The sequence below is a fragment of the Syngnathoides biaculeatus genome, chromosome 16 (genome assembly GCF_019802595.1).
Source record: "Syngnathoides biaculeatus isolate LvHL_M chromosome 16, ASM1980259v1, whole genome shotgun sequence".
NCBI lineage: Eukaryota > Metazoa > Chordata > Actinopteri > Syngnathiformes > Syngnathidae > Syngnathoides > Syngnathoides biaculeatus.
Window position 1 is genome coordinate 14,995,001 of NC_084655.1, and position 5,746 is coordinate 15,000,746.

The window sequence follows — 5,746 nt, forward strand, 5'->3', positions numbered from 1 at the left end:
TTTTGGGTAGACTACTACTGGGGCATTTTTTTCGTCCTTGATAAAATATTGTTCGGGAACTTTTCAATCCCTAAGCTTCACTAGTATTAGGTTTGGTTAATTGTACTTGGTAAACCAGGCAAATATCCTGCTACAATAAGTGATCTCGTTTAACCGTCTCTGGACCATATAAAATTTTGCAGAGAAAAATCTGATACTTTCAGAAAATTATACCTTCGACTTAAAAATTTCGATTATATTAAACCTGTTATGAATTTGCTACCCCTGCTCGGAAAGTTGTACCATATTCGCTCATCAGTGTGCGTCTCGCTAAATGCAGTTCATAATTTAGCCACCAGGTAGAGCTCGAGTCACTGCGACATCACGGATTACTGACACTAATGCACTGTCGCAAGTGTTTGTGAATTGTGTATCGTTAGGCTTTAAAGCATATAGTTCATGATTCAACAAATTGAAGAATAATGGTAAGGAGTTACATATTTATAAAATGGATGACGCTACCCACGCCACTCCTAATGAAGTAAGGTACACAGTACTGGTGGACAGCGCAACCTGATGGCCAATGGTCATACTACATGACTGTTTTAGGAAACCAAAAATGTACGTGAACGCGCATTTACACAGCAAGCTCGGGTTTGTCTACTCTTACTTTTGTGAGGGCGTGCAAACGGCCGTCTTGCCTTACCGTGCATGTGCCTTTTCAGTATTGGAAATGTATTTGATTCCACTGCAGCCCCCGTGCACCGCCCTACGATTCTGCTGAGACGGCGTCCCCTCTTGATATCGTTTTACACCAACTGGCGCACGGAATAGAGCACTAAATTACTTCTGACTTGAAAATCCCAACGCTTTATTTTTTAATACTGTAGGTAATACAATGAATATTTTACGTTGTCGCCCATTTAATTCTGCCGCAAGGTCTACCTGTCATGTGACCACTGAACCTCTACCCATGTAGTACTAATTTTGCCCAGCAGATGAAGCCGATGCACCAAACAAACCGTGAAAAAAAAACGGGAAGGCAAGAAATAGCTGACAGAAAGACCGTCTGAAAATAAAACATAATAACGCCACTGCTCCTCATCGTATTACCTGACGAATGTGAAAATACTCGCCCACCTCTCAGTTGTTCTTGAAACTATCATTCATCCGATTGACTGACAGAAGCAGATCTGGATTTTTCTTCCAGCGACGTAAAAATTGAGAAAATCCTCTAAATAATGAACAGGAGACTCAAGCTACGCACTTACCTTCTCCGTTTTTTCCCATAACCATATCTAATTATAAGTTTTGCACCCACGAGGGCCAAATTCATGCATGAAAAGAAATTCCATTGGGGTAAAAATGATCCGAGCAAATATACTGTAGCTAGTGAAAATATTTGTTCTGCTGAGCTCAATAGAAAAGCGTTAACAAATTACAATGATAAGATTTCTTAATTTAGTACATGCTTAGAATGTCGAAGTGTACTGTAATCTTAACTATGACAGAAAAGTTTTTGTTTCGTGTTGACATTTTTTAGTGGTATTTGTGACATCTGGCATGATCCATCGCAATCTTTTAGCCTTTGCCAAAACGTTGCATTCATAGAAACATCAAGTATCCTATTCCATCCATCCATTTTCTTAGCCGCTTATCCTCACGAGGGTTGCGGGGAGTGCCGGAGCCTATCCCAGCTGTCAACGGGCAGGGGGCGGGGTACACCCTGAACATGTTGCCAGCTAATCGCAGGGAACATGGAGACAAACAGCTGCACTCACAATCACACCTAGGGGCAATTTAGAGTCTCCGATTAATATGGCATTTTTTTGGGATGTGGGAGGAAACCGGAGTGCCCAGAGAAAACCCACGCAAGGCACGGGGAGAACATGCAAACTCCACACAGGCGGGTCCGGGATGGAACCTGGGACCTCAGAACTGGGAGGCCAACGCTTTACCAGCTGAGTCACCGTGCTGCATATCCTGTTTCAGTTATGGTTCAAATTTAGTCATAGGGCAGTAAGGTCATCTCATACTTAAAGGGGAATTTCAGTGGTTTGCATTAACAATGTCTCCAATAGGTCATGTAATATGTACTCTATTTTGATAATACGAAACTCGGCTAACGGCCTCCCCGGACGCCGAAGCTCGGCTAACGGCCCGCCACCCGAGGTCGCGTGTCAGACTCCGCGTCATTCTGCCCGAAGAACCATCCGAATATTCAACATTATTTACAGCCACACGTTCAAATCTGTATGGAAGTATTGTATTCCTCCGTCTTCCCGATCAGATGACGATTAATCAGAGAGATCAGCGTTCGGCACAATGTAACCGAGCCTTCGTTGAGGCACAGTACACGTCACATCCGCGCATGTAAGTCATGTGACTTGCGAAAATGACAATACTCCTGAAAATTTGTAATTGTCGATCAAAATCTTCTCAAAACACTATTAAAAGAGAGAGGATTTAACATCATATTGTCAAAATAGAGTGCATATTACATGACCTATTGGGTACATTGTTCATGCAAACCAGTGGATTTCCCCATTAACACGTCGGCCGCCCAGTCCTGAGGTTCCAGGTTCAAATCCTGCGTTAGTGTTTGCACGCTCTCCCCAACAATGTTGTAGTAGTAGTTTTGTTTGATGGAATGACCTAACGGGCAATGTTAGAAGCGAGCGAAGCAGTCTATTAATTTTGCAAGAGTCTCAATACTGCTCGGGAGCCAACAGCACTCGAGAATGTTAAATTCGAAGAAATGGATTGCTTTTGGGCCTTAGTTATTTGGTAGTGACGATTCCCGATTGAGCGTCTTGATTATTGCTGCTTCCAAGGCTAAAAGCAGTAAGCTGGAAACTGTAATATCTATCTGTTGCCAGGCAACAACAATAAGACAGTAATTGAGGCGGCTTGTTGAAGATAATTAGAATCGGGATGAGGATCGTGCAAATAGAAGAAACACAAATACGGCAGTGAACCTAATTGGAAATTCCGGGTAACTGAGAGAAAAGAAAAATGGAAATAGTATCAGGTGGAAAACCTTGCTTGTACTTTTTTTTGTTTTTTTTAACGCAACGTGTGTTGCATTTGTGCGTCCTTGTGGTTTGCCGGATGTCGGTTGTTGAGGAAACTCCTGCGTTTTCTCAGAGCTCCGACCGCACACGCCTCCCGCGCAGGAACACGCACGCTTCGAAATGCTTGCAGTGCGCTCTGCAAGCTCGCCCGTGCACATTGCACATGTAAATATGATACCGTGGATGCTGAGTATCTATGCATTTATGTAGCATGACTAAGTGAGTGTGACGTGACCGTGTATGTGAGCTTTCCAGCACACACACGCGCGCGCGCTCACACACCATTAACACCACACCCACTTCCAGTAAAACGCTGCAAGGCACCATCTGGTGATTGACAGGTACCCCCCTGAGACCAGTATATGTACATTGAAGTGCTTCATATGGGGGTTGGTGTCACTCATGGCAGAGGGCGTGCAGGGGGGGGGGGGTGTCATGTTTATTGCATCCGTATGTTTCTTTGTGTACCTTTCAGGCCATCAGAAGCCACAACGCTCCAATTAAGCCTCGCTCAGATTAGTCGTGCTGCAATGCAGTGGTACACACTCGCCTCAATAACAATAACACAAGTAAAGGCTGGAGCACGAGACGGCGAAGGATTTCGCTCCCTCCGCGGGCCACGCAAGCTCCCTCGGTGTAAGCGCGGAAGGGAACAGAGCGGGGTGGGGTCATCCGAAAGAGCCGCTATTTATTATTGCCGCTCCCGCGGGTGGTGGAAAATAAGCGCGAATGTGTCCCTCCTGACTTTATTATGAAGTGAGGGTTGGGTGCCGGTGCAGGGGGCGCATCTCGCTGCATTTATTTATTTATACGTCCCCTTTCCAGAGAAGCAGCCGAGCTCCGGCTGAATTAATCAATGCTGCCTCTGTGGTCGCGGTCCCCTGTGGGGTTTTGATGCAGCCCACATGCCCAATCAGATATTCTTGTCAGCAACTCTCATCATTTACCATGTATTGACCAACCCCCCCCCCCCCCCGCCCAACAATAAGGTTATTTTGGTAATAAATTTGGATTTGGTGTTGCAAGTGGGCTGTGATTTTACTGACATTAAAAACAGGCGCGCAGCTACTGCTACTGCAGCGTGGCTGTCAGTCATGATTAATAAGTGGTGTTCTTCTGCAGCTCTGCGAGGATTTGTGTAAGGGTGTGAAACGACTACGTATTAAAAAAAATAGAAAAATTCATTCATATTTTACACCGTGCCAACCTCGAGTGTGTCTTTGCATCAGATCGCAACAGTGACGTTTTTTTTCATTTTTAGAAGTTGCGAGTCTTCATTGCAGACTTTGCAGTCGGTTTTAAATAGTCAATTTCCACCACCACCCCCAAAAATGAAAAACAAAAAATGCCAACAGACGTGGTGTAAATATTAGGCATCTTGTAAAACGTCCCAACTGTTCTGCGTGATTGAAACCACTCACCTCCAAAGTGGAGATAAGCCCCCCCCCCGGCCATCGCGGCAATATTTGACAAGAAAAACAAGGAGAAGATGAAACCTGCCGAATACTTGTTGGTCGAAGAGAGCAACAATAGGACCCTAATCTGCACCCATTGTCTGGATTCTCAGTCGAAAGGAGGAGAACAATGGGAAGGACCCTCGGTCCCCTCGGAGGGGCTCAACGCACACATCTGATCCCATCTTGGGCACTCCCTCCCCGGGTCCTTTCGAGGGTGAGAGTCGCCGCGAGGGCTCCGGATGATATGCCTCTTAGTTGGACCTCATCCGGGATACTAGAATGTCCTATTTTGTGGCCAATGCATGTCATTTTGGGGTTGTTTATCCCTCCGCTGACCGACGAAGCAGGGCGCGCGATTCTCCCTTCAAGGATTTGCAGCCTCCTGGTTTACGTTACCGGAGGATCGCCTTGAAACCGACACTACCGAGAGAGGAGGGGCTGAAGAGTCTGTGAGGGGGGGGGGGGGCATGGGTAGCTTGAAACCGCGTCAGATTTTTTTTTTTTAATCAACATTTGCTGGAACTGCGTAACGCGCACTCGCGCGGCTTCAGAGCCAGCGGAAAGGAAGAGAGCGTGCATGGGGAGCGCACTGTGAAGTTTCGGGGTCCCCTTGCAGCATATTATTATTATTTGCATAGGGGAAATAAAACATCAATGCTATTTTCCTCTTCTGATGCAAATTTAAATACCCACTGAACCACCTTCCTTTGGGCTGATATGGGTCATTTGCATCTGGAAGGCCCCGTAAAAAAATAAATAAATAACAAAAAAACCTGAAAAGCATTCACAGTGGCTTGGCGAGAAAGACCCCGAGTGGCCTTGGCCGAATTCAGATGAGTCAACATCTCTCTCTCTCTTTCTCTCCCCGGTCTTTGCGCGTCCACTCTAATCAGCGTGGAGATGGCGAGCGTGGGGGTCGTCTTCCGAGCCCACCGCCACAAGCAGCCCCTCGATTTTGACCGGTCGGTCCGAGGAGAGGGAGAGGGAGAGAAAGAGAGAGAGAGAGAGAGAGATGGAGGGAGAGATGGAGGGGATGGGGACCTTGAAACGGCCCTGCCTTTTCTCGCTCCATAATTGGTTTTATAGCGCTGGTAAGGGGCCAATGTTTGGATTTTGACCGACGTGCGGCTCAGCCAATAAGCGAGGAGTGTTTGTCAGCCAGCAGGCGGGGATTTCTCGAGTGGGCGGTGTCAAAAGCAAAGAGGGCGGAGCTTGTAAAACAATGCTATGTTTCAT